Source organism: Tursiops truncatus, chromosome 16 (assembly GCF_011762595.2).
Source record: "Tursiops truncatus isolate mTurTru1 chromosome 16, mTurTru1.mat.Y, whole genome shotgun sequence".
Lineage (NCBI taxonomy): Eukaryota > Metazoa > Chordata > Mammalia > Artiodactyla > Delphinidae > Tursiops > Tursiops truncatus.
The window spans coordinates 31,172,017-31,187,358 of NC_047049.1; the positions used below are offsets into that span (position 1 = coordinate 31,172,017).

The 15,342-nt window shown below is 39.0% G+C and overlaps 1 protein-coding gene across 2 annotated transcripts in view; it reads right to left on the bottom strand.

Annotated features, from left to right (window-relative positions):
• Positions 1-15,337, bottom strand: part of ZNF518A (zinc finger protein 518A) — a 92,359-nt gene extending 77,022 nt beyond the window's left edge. For both annotated transcript variants that reach the window (XM_073794143.1, XM_019939704.3), the window contains exons 1-2: positions 15,212-15,337; positions 13,672-13,825 (exon numbers count right to left, since the gene is read on the bottom strand). The gene's annotated coding sequence lies outside the window, so the exon portion shown is untranslated. The remainder of the gene's footprint in view (positions 1-13,671; positions 13,826-15,211) is intronic.
• Between the last annotated feature and the right edge of the window lie 5 nt (positions 15,338-15,342).

A 15,342-nucleotide genomic window follows, 5' to 3' on the forward strand; every position in this document is an offset into this window, starting at 1 on the left:
TCTCACCTTCATTACTGAAGGGTATCTTGTTTAGTATGGAATTAATTATAGGTTGGCAGTTATTTTCTTACATCATTTTGAAGATATCTTTAAGTTGTCTCTGGCTTCCACTGTTTCTATTGAAAAGTCACAGCTATCTATTCAATCTTTGTTCCATGGAAAATAACGTGTTCTTAAAATCTTTGTAAGGAGACAATTTTGCTTTAAAATTTCCCTTTGTCTCGGACTTCAGCAGTTTGGTTCTTAAGTGCTTACTATGATTTTCTTTCTTGTATGTAAAAACAACCCCTCAGCTTTTTTTTTAATGAAAAAAACCCCTCAGTTTTGGAAATTTTTTATGTATTAGCTATTTATAAATGCATAAAAAATTGTCCAAAGCTTAGCCGATAAAACCAATAAATATTTAAGATCTTATATAGTTTGTGTGAGGGATCCAAAAGCAGCTTAACTAGGTAGGTCTGGCATGAAAGCCACATTGCTTTTTATGACATAGTCTCAGAAGTTACACTCCCTCATTTCCACAATATCCTATAGGTTACACAGGCCAACTGTATTCAGTGGGGGAGGGGGCTACACAAATGTGTTAATACTGAGAGAGTAGAATAACTGTAGCCCATCTTGGTGGTTGGCTACCACATTCTACACTCTGTTCCTTTCATATGCAAAACACACTCATCCTCAAAAGATTCATCCCATTACATCAAGTCCAAAATTTTATATCTACATCAGGACTAGGTAAGCATGAGGACTAGGTATGCACTGGTGGTTCCAATATATGAACCACCAGTGGGGATATTTCCACCATCTGTTTTTTCCACCATCTGGATTTTGGTAATTTGTACCTTTTTTTTTGTTTATAGCATGCCTCATAATTTTTACTGGATACCAGACATCATGTATTAAAAATGTATGACACTATCTCTTTCCTGAGCCAATTAAGTTTTCTTCTGGCAAATAGGCATGGTACAATAGATCATCTTAATCCTATCTAGGCTTGGTTTTAGGCTTTGTTAAAGATGATTTACTTTTTGCCCTTACTCCTAAGATATGGCTTTTCTGTAGTCTCTTCTCTTTACATAGTTTCTCTACCTTTGCCAATGTCTAAGTCCATCCTCTGTCTTCCTAGCACATTGAAGTTGCTGAATCTCTGTTAAGTTCTTTAGCCTCAAAGATACTCCTTTATACTGGATTTCTTGGAATATCATCCTGTGTATATAAAGCTCCACAATTGGCAATTGTCTTGAGGCAAGATGGCATACAAGTTTTTGGACTCACTTTCCTTTGATTCTCTCTGCTGTGGAATTTTGTCCCTCAAGTTCCAGTTGTTTGTCTCCTCAGCCCAGTGGAACTGATTCTTTCTGTTATGAATATGTTCATCTATTCTAAAAATTGACAAACTACCTCAGAGAAAAAAGCCAAGAGCCTATCAAAACTGACCAGAGATATTTACAAAGTACCAGGTAGAATTTCCAGAAAATGAAAATATATCAACTGAAAATTAAAACTCAAAAATTATGTGAAATTATGTATTAGAAACTCATGAAGAAGTGAGTGGTAAAATGGAAGATAGATCTGAAGATATTTCCTGAATGCAGCACTGTCAGAAAAGAACAATGAAAAGAACTAAGATACAAAGAAGCAAGAATTTCAGCAAAGGTCTAATTAGAGTTCCAGAAGAAAATGATAGACAAAATGCAGGATAGGCAATATTTGAATAAATAAACACTAAAAATGTCTGCAATTGATGAAAAGACACAAATCTTCAGATTCAGGAAGTCCAGCAAATACAAAGTAAGATAAATAGAAAAACAACTATACCTAGAGACAGTTTAGACAAACTGAAGAATACACACACACTCACACAAGAAGAAGAAGGGGGAGGAGGGGAGGAGGAGGGAGAGGGGGAGGGGGGAAACATAAAGCCAGCTAGAAATAAAGAGCAACAATTAGGCTGAGATGAAATAGTTATCTAAGTAGAAAATCCCAAAGAATTGATCTAAAAAACTGGAACTAACTGACTACAGCAAGGTTTCAGGATACAACATTAATAATATAAAAGTAAATTGCTTTCCTTATTTCAATAATGAACAAGTGAAATTGGAAATTAAAAACAAAATACTATTTATATTAGCACCAAAAAATGAAGTACTTAGAAACAAATCTAACAAAATAAATATAAGATCTATATGAGGAAAATTTTTAAAACCTGATGAAATAAATGTAAGATCTAAATAAATGTAGAGATATCCCACTTCATGGATAAGAAGACTCTATATTGTTAGGATGTTTGGGCTTCCCAACCAAATATACTAACATCTTAACATCTTCTCAACCAAACATTTTCAATCTTATCTATAGATTCAGCACAATCGAAATAAAAACCCAGAAAGTTATTTTGTGAATATCAACAAACTAAAGTTTTACTGGAAAGTCAAAGACCCAAAATAGTTAACAAAATACTGAAGAGGAAAAACCAAGTAGGAGAATTGACACAACACGACTTCAAGACTTAACTATAAAGGCATGGTAATAAAGTCAGTGTAATATTGGTAAAAGAATAGACAAATAGATCAGTGTAACAGAACAGAGAGTCCAGAAATAGATACATACAGATATATTCAACTGATTATTGATAAAGGAGCAAGGCACTTCAATAAAGAAAGGTAGTCTTTCAACAAATGGTGCTGGGACAACTGGACACCCACATGGAAAGAAAGAAGAAAAGAAAGAGAGAGTGAGAGATGGAGAGAGAGAGGAAGGAAGGAAAGAGGGAAGGAGGGAGGGAAAGAGAGAGAGAGAGGAAGGGAAGAAGAGAGGAAGAAGAATCTAGACACAGACTTGCCCCTTTCACAACTTATAACTGAAATGGATCATAGATCTAAATGTAAAGCGCAACACTATAATAATTCCAGAAGATAACACAGGGGAAAATGTAGGTGACACTGGGTTTGGCAATGACTTTTTAGATACAACACCAATAGCATGATCAATGAAAGGAAAAACTTGGTAAGTTGGACTTCATTAAAATTTAAAACTTCTGCTTTGTGAAATACACTGTTAAGAGAATGAAATGATAAGCCATAGTCTGGGAGAAAGTTTTTGCAAAACAACGGTCTGATGAAGGACTTTTACTCAAATAAAAACCCTTGGTTAATGGCCCAAGGTGACTCACTACTGTATCTAGATTCCCATTAGCAAGGAAGGGAGAAGGAGAGGGAAAGGGCACATCTTTTCCTTTTAAGGACATAACCTTGAGATTTGCACACATCTCTTCAGCTCATGCTTTATTGGACAGAACTAAGTCATATGACCCAATTGCTAGGAAGCTGAATTTTTGTTTTTGGCAGGCCTGTGACCCACTAAATTTGAGAGTTCTATACTGCAGAAGAAGGCAAGAATGGATATTTGAGACCATTACTGTTTGTTTCTTAATTGAATCTAACAATACAAAAAAACTCCCCCAATAAAAGTGTGACAATGCTTATCACTTAGAATTTTTATTGTGTACTTATTGAAATAGAACTTTTTGCTTTACTTACACATGAACTTAATTACATATTACTTCTGTGTATATATAAAAAGGAATATGTAAGCAAAATAAATCATCCAAGGTATTTTAAAATTTTCTTCACATTCAGAGTGTGTTCTCAATCACTTTAACTTGGAGGCATAAATATCTGAGTTTTTCTATTGGGTGTCACCCTCTGTACCATAACACAGGTTTGTGATCCAGCATTTCTTTAAAAAGTGATTAACTATTACCTCCAGGATATTATTACACACAGCTTACACCCATTCTGCAGGTTTTGATGCTGGTTATGACTAAAAGAAACTAGTAAATTAGTATTGACCCTGGACAGCTATGGATCTAACTAAAAATTGGGGTTCTGTGAGTGTAGAAGGGGAAATTGATATCAAGGGACAACTAGGAGTTTCAGCAACATGGTCATCATTTCCATATCATAACTACAAGGTAAATGAAACCCAGAGAATCGACTAATTTTCCCAATGGCATACAATTACTAAGTCATGGGGCCAGAATCAAGCAAGGTGAGTCCAGATTTACAAAACTACTGTAAAACACAGATCTAGAATTTATAAGGCTTTGAGGAAATTGGCATACTTATAAACTGTTTGTAGGAGTATAAATCACTACAACATTTTAGGGAGGAGTGATTTAGCAGTACCTGTCAAAAATTTAGATGTGCTTCCCTTTATTTTTTTATTTTTAAAAATATCTTTATTGGATTATACTTGCTTTACAGTGGTTTGTTATTTTCTGCTTTATAACTAAGTGAATCAACTATACATATAGATATATCCCTATATTTCCTCCCTCCTGCGTCTCCCTCCCACCCTCCCTATCCCACCCCTCTAGGTGGTCACAAAGCACCGAGCTGATCTCCCTGTGCTATGCGGATGCTTCCCACTAGCTATCGATTTTACAGTTGGTAGTGTATATATGTCCATGATGTGCTTCCCTTTAAACCCAACAGTTCCTCTAGAACTTTAGTCTATAGAAATAACAGCACGAATGTGCAAAGATACATATTTAGGATCTACGTGAGCGAGTAACTTATACTGGCTTTAAATTAGAAACTGGTGCTGCAAATAAGGGCGGTGGCTGGGGGGTGGGTGGGAATGGTGGCAGGTACATTGAAATTTCAGAGCCAGCAGTAGCAATATTGTCATTGGTGCAAGCCACAGAGTCTATAACTAGCAGTCACAGCAGTGACGCCCCCGCTAGACCAGTTCTGTGGTAGGATTTGGGGGAGTTTGTCTTGCTGAGTCAATCTCTAAGATAGGTTCTCTGGTAATTCCAAAGATTCTGTGAGCTGCCAAGTATTTTTCAGTAAATTCCTTTTCCCCTTAAACTGTTACATTAGTTTCTACTGGTTGTCACTGAGAACTGTAACTGATACATTGGCCTCATTCCTTTTCCTCTAAACTGCCAAGATGTTACTGCCTTAGGATCTTTGCTCTTGGTGTTCCATCTGCTGTGGTCTCACAGGGCTGCTTCCTATGTATCACTCTGGATTTAGGTCAAAGGTCAGCCGTGGAAACACTGCCCACATCCCCCAATCTCAAGAAGTTCTGTACACACACTCTTCACTCTTTCAAATCTCCATGTTTCATTGTCTTCACAAAACTTATCACTAGGTGAAATTATTTAGCTCACATTTAGTTGTTTTCTTGTTTATTTCTTCCCCTCCCACGAATAGAAACTCCAGAAATTACCATGCCTAGAAAAGTGCCTGGCAGTTAGTATGGGCACCAAAATTTTTGCTGAATTAATAAATGAATGAAAGAATTTTATATCTTTGTTTTGTAATAGCATGTAATTGTGAACAGCCTTTGAATATCCATTATCAGGAAATTAAATAAACTGGGGGCACAACCATATAACAGAATATTATATACCTATTAAAAACATGAAGTATATTGTATATATCTTAATCTAGAAAGAATTCCACAACAGATTGCTGAGTGAAATGTAAATGAAAGTACTCCTAAGGTGATACGATTTCATATGTGTAACATGCCTAGAAAAAAATACGGGAAGATATTAAGCAAATATGTTAAGAGTAGTTAACTCAGTATAATGGGAATACTGAGATGGAAAGAGAAATCCCCCACTTTTTGCATAATAGTTGCTTTTTATTTTTGGCAACGATCATGTATGCACTTTTAGTTTCAAACAAATGAACTAGCTTGAAAAAGATGAATTTATTGGAAAAATACTAAGGTGTGATATCCTTTGTAATGAAAGGAAGAGTTAAACATACAACTACTGAAAGGGCAGGAATGTTACTGGGTCTCAGAAACTCCCAGAATCAAAGATATAAAAATTCTCAGATCTGAAATGCCAATTAAAACTACAATGAGGTACCACCTCACACCAGTCAGAACGGCCACCATTAAAAAGTTTACAAATAACAAATGCTGGAGAAGATGTGGAGAAAAGGGAACCCTCCTACACTGTTGGGGGGAATGTAAATTGGAGCCACTATGGAGAACAGTATGGAGGTTCCAGAGTTGCCAGATGATCCTGCAATCCCACTTCTGGGCATATATTCAGAGAAAACTCTAATTCAAAAAGGTACATGCACCTCGATGTTCATTGCAGCACTATTCACAATAGCCAAGACATGGAAACAACCTAAGCATCCATTGACAGAGGAATGGATAAAGTAGATGTGGTACATATATACAATGGAATACTACTCAGCCAGAAAAGAGAATGAAATAATGCCATTTGCAGCAACATGGATGGACCTACAGATAATCATACTAAAGGAAGTAAGTCAGAAAGAGGAAGACAAATACCATATGATATCACTTATATGTGGAATCTAAAATATGACATAAATGGACTTATCTATGAAATAGAAACAGACTCACAGACGTACAGAACAGACTTGTGGCTGGTTGGCAAGGGGGAGGGAGGATGAGGGAGGGATGGATTGGAAGTTTGGGATGAGCAGATGCAAACTATTATATGTAGAATGGATAAACAACAAGGTCCCACTGTGTAGCGCAGGGAACTATATTCAATATCCTGTGATAAACCATAATGGAAAAGAATATGAAAAAGAATGTGCATATATATATATATATATATATATATATATATATATGTATGTATGTATAACTGAGTCACTTGGCTATACAGTAGAAGTTAACACAACATTGTATATCAGGGCTTCCCTGGTGGCACAGTGGTTAAGAATCCACCTGTCAATGCAGGGGACACGGGTTCGAGCCCTGGTCCAGGAAGATCCCACATGCTGCAGAGCAACTAAGCCCATGCGCCACAACTACTGAGCCTGTGCTCTAGAGCCCACAAGCCACAACTACTGAAGGCTGCATCCCTAGAGCCCGTGCTCTGCAACAAGAGAAGCCACCGCAATGAGAAGCCTGCGCACTGCAACAGAGAGTAGCCCCCACTCGCTGCAACTAGAGAAAGCCCACGCGCAGCCACAAAGACCCAACGTAGCCAAAAATAAATAAATAAAATTTAAAAAAACATTGTAAATCAACTATACTTCAATAAAATAAATTGAAAAAAATAAAAATTCTCAGATGTTTTTCCATCAGTCCCTTATCTCAGTTACTGTTTGCATGTCAGCTTCATTCTATGTCACTGCTACACTTCTGCTACCCAAATCTAGAGCTGGCGATTATAGCTAAGCAATAGAGAAAGCTGACCCCTTCAGCTTCATCAAAGACTTCACAGAACTATCATCAAAGACTTATCATCAAAGATTTCATAGAACTATCCATAGAGCCTGTATACTTATCTGTTTGTTCTAGGCAGAAGAGGAAGCAGTAAGGGAGATGGTTTGTAAAGAACCACATATGTGGCATTCAGATTGGTACTCTGAGTTCTCTTACCTCAAAGAATACATTTAGGACAATGTAAATGATGCAAGATTCCAGTGATGGACATCCACTGTGAAAACTTTTACATTGTCATCAGGGTAATTGACTATTATCTAGATCATCCATGTCTTTATGTCCACGCAGACTGTAGGTAACATCTCATCTCTAAGCATTGCTGAGAACCCTTTCACAAACTGGGAACTAGTATGTAACTCTGAATAGGGACTGCCAACAGCTGTAGTACTATATTATTTCTCATAAACCTTGGTTAAATCTTAATCACATTTATTTAGATGGTTGATATCTTTACACAATATTTTTGCCCAAACAAGTCAGTCCCATCAAAATCCATAAGGAAGTGTTTTAAAGCTGCTGATATGTTTGTTTGTTTTATTTCAGTGTCTTAACAAAATGAAGGATTATTGCTTTCTCATGTCCCAGTCCAATGTGGGTTAACAGACACGGGGAGGGGGCTCTGTTCCATGCAGACACTCAGGGACCTAGGTTTCCTATATCTAGGGACTCCACCTCCACCAAGGGGCTCAGAGTCCTCCAAATTCTCCACATCTGGACTTCAGAAAAAGAAAAGGAGGGAAAATAAAGAAGCCAATACCTACTCTTAATCATCACAACCTAAAAATGACACACATTACTTCTTCCCACATTCCACTGGTGACTTATGAACTCATCTAGAAACAAGTCAAGTTGGGAAATATAGTCTGGCTGTGTGCCCAGGAGGAACAGGAGAAAATGGATATTGGTAGTTGCTATTTACTTTTATAACAATTGATATTAAACAGCTTATTGTATTTTGCAGATGCTTATTTATAAAACCACCTCTTGTTAGCATGAATAATACCATGACTGCACAACTGCTTTAGCAGTTTCACATTCTGTATTAATTGAAGCTCTTTTGGTTGCAAATATCAGAAATCCAAAGCAAACTAGTAAATGAAAAGAAGGACATATTTGCTCACATAAGCAAATCTCAGATGGTGGAGGTATAGAGCCAACCCTGGGGACAGTTGCAATAACAATAGGGTCTTCTCTCTTTGTTGCTGATCTTTGTTTTTCTCTTTGCTTATTGGCTTGCTTCTTTAAAACTGTAGGTCTGTGTGTTAGGTCTGTGCTCAGATCCAAATATCTCTCTAATCAGTCCTAGTTCTAGAAACGGCAGGAATGGACTACAATAAGCCCAGGAGTCATTCCCAATATTCAATGTGATCCTCTTAACCTTGAGCTTGGGCTCAACAGGTGTTGTGCTCATGTGAGCAGAAATGATAATATGCCACTTTGGTACTAATTAACTTATCAGTTCATTCATCTCTCTGCTGTTATCATGGCAAAGAGAATAATTCTATCAATACTAAAACAGGAGGTTAAAAGTTCTGGCAGAAGAGTGAAGCTGTAGGAGGTCTACAATGTTTGTAGTGTTTGGCACCCTTTCAACAGCTATGAAGCAAAATAGGGTTTTTTATTAGAAGATGAAAAGAGGTACTTGAAATATTTAGCACATTACTATACTAGGATGCTTTAGAAAAGGTTTCCCACAGTCAAAATACATTCCTCACAACAGGGACTATGAGCAGTTGCCCAATATATCCATTCCCCTCTATTTCTAGAGCAGGAGTTGGCAAATTTTTCTTAAAGGATCAAATACAGAATATTTTAGGATTGCTATGTGGCCATAGGACTCTACAGATCTCTGTCACAACTACTCTCAACTCTGGTATTGTAGCACAAAAGCAGCCACAGACAGCACCAAAAGCACAAGCAACAAAAGGAAAGGTAGATAAACTGATGATCATCAAAATTACAAACTTTTGTGATCCAAAGGGTACCAAAAAGAAAGTAAAAAAACAACCAGCAGGGGCTTCCCTGGTGGCGAAGTGGTTGAGAGTCGGCCTACCGATGCAGGGGGCACGGGTTCGTGCCCCGGTCCGGGAAGATCCCACATGCCGCGGAGCGGCTGGGCCCGTGAGCCATGGCCGCTGAGGCTGTGCGTCCGGAGCCTGTGCTCCGCGACGGGAGAGGCCACAACAGTGAGAGGCCTGCATAACGCAAAACAAACAAAAAACCCCAGCAGAATGGAAGAAAATATTTGAAAATTATATTTCTGATAAGAGATTTATATCTATAATATATAAAGAACTATTACAATTCAATAACAAAATACAAATAACCCAACTGAAAAATGGAAGAAGGATCTGTATAGACTTTTCTCCAAAGAAAATATACAAATGACCAATAAGCTCATAAAAAGATGCTAACATCTTTAGCTATTAGGGAAATGCAAAGCAAAGCCACAGTGAGATATCTTTACACAACTACTAGGATGACTATAATAAAAGAGATGATAAGCATGACAAGGCTGTGGAGAAATCAAAACCTTCATACACTGCTGATGGGAATGTAAAGTGGTATAACCACTTTGGAAAGTAATCTAGCCGTTCCGCAAATGGTTAAACATAACGGTTACCATACTACTCTGCAATTTCACTCCTTGATATGTACCCAAGAGAAATGAAAACATACAACACAAAAACTTGTAGATGAATGTTTATAGATGATCTATTCACAGTAGCCAAAAGGTGGAAACAATCCAAATTTCCATTAACTGATGAATGGATAAACAATATGTAGCATATCCCTACAATGGAATATTATTTGGCCACAAAAAGAAATGAAGTATTAATACATGCTACAACTTGGATGAACCCTGAAAACATTATGCAAAGTGAAAGAAGCCAGTTGTAAAGGACAACATATTGTATGATTCCATTCATATGAAAAGTCTGGAATAGACAAATCTATAGAGACAGAAAGTAGATTATCGGTTGCTTAGGTCTTGGGGGGAAGAGGAAACAGGAGATTCAAGGACAACAGCTAAGAGGTATGGGGCTCCTTGTCAAGGTAATGTAAATATTCTAAATTGTGGTCTAAATTGATTTAGATGCATGATTCTGTGAATATAATAAAAGCCTTTGAATCGTACAGTTTAAATGAGTGAATTGTATGGCATGTGAAGTATATGTTAATAAAGCTATTTACAAATATGTAGCCATAGACAATAGGTAAAATGGGCAGGGCTGTATTCCAGTAAAATTGTATTTATAAAAACAGGTGGCTGGGACCTCCCTGGCAGTCCAGTGTTTAAGACTTCGTGCTTCCACTGCAGGGGGCACGGGTTCGATCCCTGGTCAGGGAACTAAGATCCCACATGCTGCGCGGTGCAGCCAAAAAAAAAAAAAACAAGAAAACAAAACAGGCGGCTGACCTGTGGACCATAGTTTGCTGCACCTCTGTTCTAGAGTGATAGAATCCCCAATTTTTTAGCTAGTCACTGGCTTATTAAAAAAAAACAAAACAAAAAACCCTACGTTTTCCCAGCCTCTTTTGCAGAAGCTTGGGTACAACTTTTGGGAATTGCCCTAAGTGGAAGAGTTATGCTTTTCGAATGCTTCATCCTCCCTGTTCACTGCAATGGCCAGAGCTCTAGTGGCCATCTTGGACACTGAAATGAATTTAGAAAATGAAAGCCACACATAGTAGGCAACAAGATAGCAGGAACCTCACCCCATGAATCACCATACTAATCCCAGACCGATTTCATCCAGATTTCTTGAAAGAAAAAAATAAATGTATGTCATGTTTAAATAACTTTCATTTTAGAGCCTTCTGTTACTCTGTGCTCACAGCTGAACCTAGTTCCAACTACTAAAGCCCTTAAGGAATTAAACAAAAACAGCTAGGCTTCCTGGAGGGGTTCAAGTGGATGCTATCCAACATTCAATTCTATGAACATAGACATCCAATTCTCTCCTCTTCTCTTTCTCTCTCTCTCTCTCTCTCTCACGTAACATTTTTTTAAATGTCAAATTTCATACATACAAGCAGCACCATACAGAACAGTCCCAATGTTTGCTAAATCTCTGTTTAGTCCAAGTCCTGATCACTGTCTACACAGTCCGTTGTGGGTTTCTCTATGGGTCAGGTAGTGTTAGCATTAGCTTGTGTCTTCCTCTGCTCTGTAGGACAGAAGAAAACAGTCCTCTGGGTGGGTCCATCTTTACCTTGATAAGATTAAAATAATGTCTGAAGAGCTCTAAAGGAGTCATAAATGGTCTCCAAATATAATGTTTACTGTTGTTCACAAAAAGATAGATACACTATAGCATATCTTCTCCATAAGGGTGTGAGGCATGGGACAGACCTAATATTCTTATGCTCCCCACTAAAAAAGGTATCTCTGTGTTCCAAGTCATACTCTGTTATGAAATAAATGTTTCTGTCCCCCTAAAGTTTATATGTTGAAGCTCCAACCCCCAGTGTAGTTGTATTTGGAGATGAGGCCTCTGAGGAAGTCATTAAGGTTAAATAAGGTCATAAGAGTAGGGCCCTGATCTGATAGGATTAGTGTCCTTATAAGAAGAGACACCAGAGACATACCTCTCTCTCTCTCCTCTCACACACACACACACACACACACACAGACACACACACAGAGTGAGGAAAGCCCCTGTGAGGATTCAGCAAGAAGGCGAACATCTGCAAGCCAGGAAGAGAGTTCTCACCAGAAACGGATTAGCCAGAACCTTGATCTTGAACTTCTGGCCTCCAGAACTGTGAGAAAATTAATTTTTGTGGTTTAAGCCACCCAATCTGTGGTATTTGGTTACGGCAGCCCGAGCAGACTAACACATACTCCAAAAGGATAGTGTGGAGAAGAAGATCCTGCTTCAGCATCATTTTCCAATTGTCCTCTGATAAAAACCACTTTAACACCGACCTGGTCATAAGCTGGCTTCACATACTCTGGACCTGCTTGATATTTCAACTTGACTCTTACTCTCACGAGCAATTTTTTGGGTTCTTGGAGGCTCCCTGCTAGGGTGCCTTCTGACTGCAACTCCTTCTGTGACATGTAGAATGACCAATCATCCTGAATTGCCTGGGACTGAGGGGTTCCTGGGACTCAAGATTTTTAATACTAAAGCAGGGAGAGTTCCAGGCAAACTTGGAAAAGCTGGTCAACCTAGATGGGCGATGCATTCTATTCCCCCAGTTACTGCTCCATTTACAGCTCTGAATTTTCTAGTAAGCCACACCACACAGATTCTCTCTTTTGGTGCCCCATCTCCCTTCCAGGCAGGGCTCTTGGGAAAGAGTCAAAAAGGCTCCAGGCAAGCTCTCTCTTTCTCTCATGTGCCCCACATCTGGTGCATGAGAAATACTCAAACATCATTTTCCCTGGTGGGAGGGACAGCTGATCCCAACATAGCAACTCTCCTTTGCTCCTGTGCCAAAACTTCTTACTGACCCATTTCTCCTACCCTTAGGATTTCCCAGATGTGAGTCAGACACTATCGTACTTCTCAAAAGCCAGGGGACATATATCAAGCTCTCTGAGTAGTGCCATTGAAGCCTCACTCACCAGACGTGAAGGGGCATGGGAAAGCATAACAATGGCTCTCTCCAAAACTCCTCCTCATGAAATCATCTCATTCAAAAGTCTGCTTTTAGGCCTGAAACTGGTGAAAAGTTCCAATAATTGAAAAACTAGTTCTTGGATTGTGGTGACCAAATAGAGGGAGCAAAATTGACCAAAAGTCCTAGATTCTGCCACATTTGCACCAAAAGCCAAGCTTCCAATGGGCTACTCCAGCCAATGACCGAGTGCAGCACAGATAATAAGGCAGGCTCTTCCCTAGGAGGACTCCTCTGACAGTGATTTCGGCTTATAGATCCCCAACAGCCTTGCTGAATCTTCCTCAGACTGTGTAGAAGTCTAGGACACTTCCACCAACCTTCCCTCCTTCTCTCCTACACTCAGTTTCAGACTTGTATCACAGTTGGATAGCTCTCCCAGCCTCCCCTGGCTCCCTCCCCATTCTCTCTCACAAGTGTTTCCTCTAATAAAACTGCTGCACATTTAATTTCATCTTAGCAACCACCTCTCATAGGACCAGACTAACACAAAGATATTTCCTTCAAAAACATGCGTCTGTCAGCACCTCATTTTGATGTTTCATAGTTGTTGCACTGTAATACTGCAGGCAAAACTTCCAATTCAATATCCATTTAGGCCATTAATCATGAGATGAATGAATGGTATGGTAAGAGGGAGCACCATGGAAAATGATGGGACTTTATATTTCTCGTTGTTCAGTGACTCCCAGTTTTGTTAAAATATATGTTTAATTTGTAAAAGTACAAAGTGAATTTTGGCCACAGTTATCATTGCGGGTGCTGAGTGTGTGAGTGGAGACACTGTATATGTGAATCTACCTTTGGATGGGCAACTGGGCTTGTGCCAGGACTCGGATGAGACGGTTGCTACATGCCACCTTGGAATTCCAAAGTAACCTCAACGCCAATATCAGATTCTTCCTTTATTCCTCCACCTTTTCTTCTTCCCCTGATTTCTTCTCATTTCTCTCTTCTATCTTTCCACCATATAGGGAGAGAATAGAGAATGAAGTCTTTATTTTGCATAGTCTGAAAAAAGATAAATTGCTTAAATCTGTACCCCAAAGAAGGCAGAATAAAAATAGCTTTCTATACTTGTTCCCTAGAATTTCAAGAACCCAAAATATCTTCCTCTCTTTTTTCTTTAGAAGAAAAACTTTTGATTATAGTATATTTTTTATATAACAGTTCGTGAAAAACATCAATTTTTACTCATTTGTTTCATTTTTCCTGTGAGGCTTGTTCACCCAAACTGTATTTTGATAATACCCTGATAAAACCTCAATGCTCTTCCAGGCAAACAGGATTCCACTATGTGACTTGCACCAAGGACTGTCATCTGTCAAAATGTGACAACATATCTTTGCCTTCATTATAATGTCAGGCAATTAAAAAGGTTTTACTGTGGACAATTTGTCTATATTAAAAAGATATAGCAGATATGGAAAATAGAAAGTAGACGAATATAAAAGAAATGAAAGGATTCAGTGGCCACTCTTCAAGTACTATCACTGTTAAGTTTGATGTATTTGTTAGTGCTTTTTTCTATGCATAATGTTTTTACAAAAATATGACCTTAGTGGCTATTCACACTTTGTTATTTGAGGGTTTATGTAGACATAAGATCAAAGGATTGATTCTCAGTCATATTCTAAAGAAACAGAAACCAGAAGAAACATAATTGACTTGGTGGAAAGTCCAAGATAACACTTGTCAAGCCCTTTGTTAAGACCAGAGACTGCATTTGATGATGCTGACCTCCAGTTGTCTTAACAGTCCCGAATTTACAAGTACCTAACAGGAGTTCAAATGTTTCCCCGAGCCGAATAGCCAGTGCCAGTTTCCTCAGTTAACCTGCACTGTGAGGGCCGGTGCAGGGTCAAGGGATAGGAGACCAAGAGAAATCTCAGGTCATCGGGATAGCGATGGTGACCCGGGCACTCGCTCGGCCTTGTGCCCACCGTAAAATGCACAAGGGCTGTGACTCGGCCCCACTTCTAGGGCAACAGGATGCAGAGCTGAAGGTAAACAGCCCTTGCAGAAGTGGCTCACCAGGATAACAAGCACCAGGGGTTTGAACTTTTCTAAATAAAGCACGACGCAGGAGGTTTCAAACACAGGTTCCGCAGCGAAAACGACGGGGTTACACCAGCTTCACCAAATACTAGCTCTATGATCTTAAATCACTTGCCCTCTCTTAGCCTTAGCTTCCCCGTACATAAGATGGAAATGATAAAATTTCTTTCTCCTGGGACTGTTGTTTAAGAAGGGATTAAGTGGTATGGCAATGCTGGTGTTAAGCACAATGCCAGACACGTGATAACTATTCTAGGGAGTTGATTGTCACAAAGTCCCCGACCTTTCCCCGCCACGAACAGCTTCCCTTCCGCTCCGGCTTTCGGCTGTCTGTTCACCTCAGCCCCTCTCAGCCGAACGCGATCCTTCCGCGCTAGCGTCACTTCCGGGAGAGCTACGCGCGGCTTCCCGACA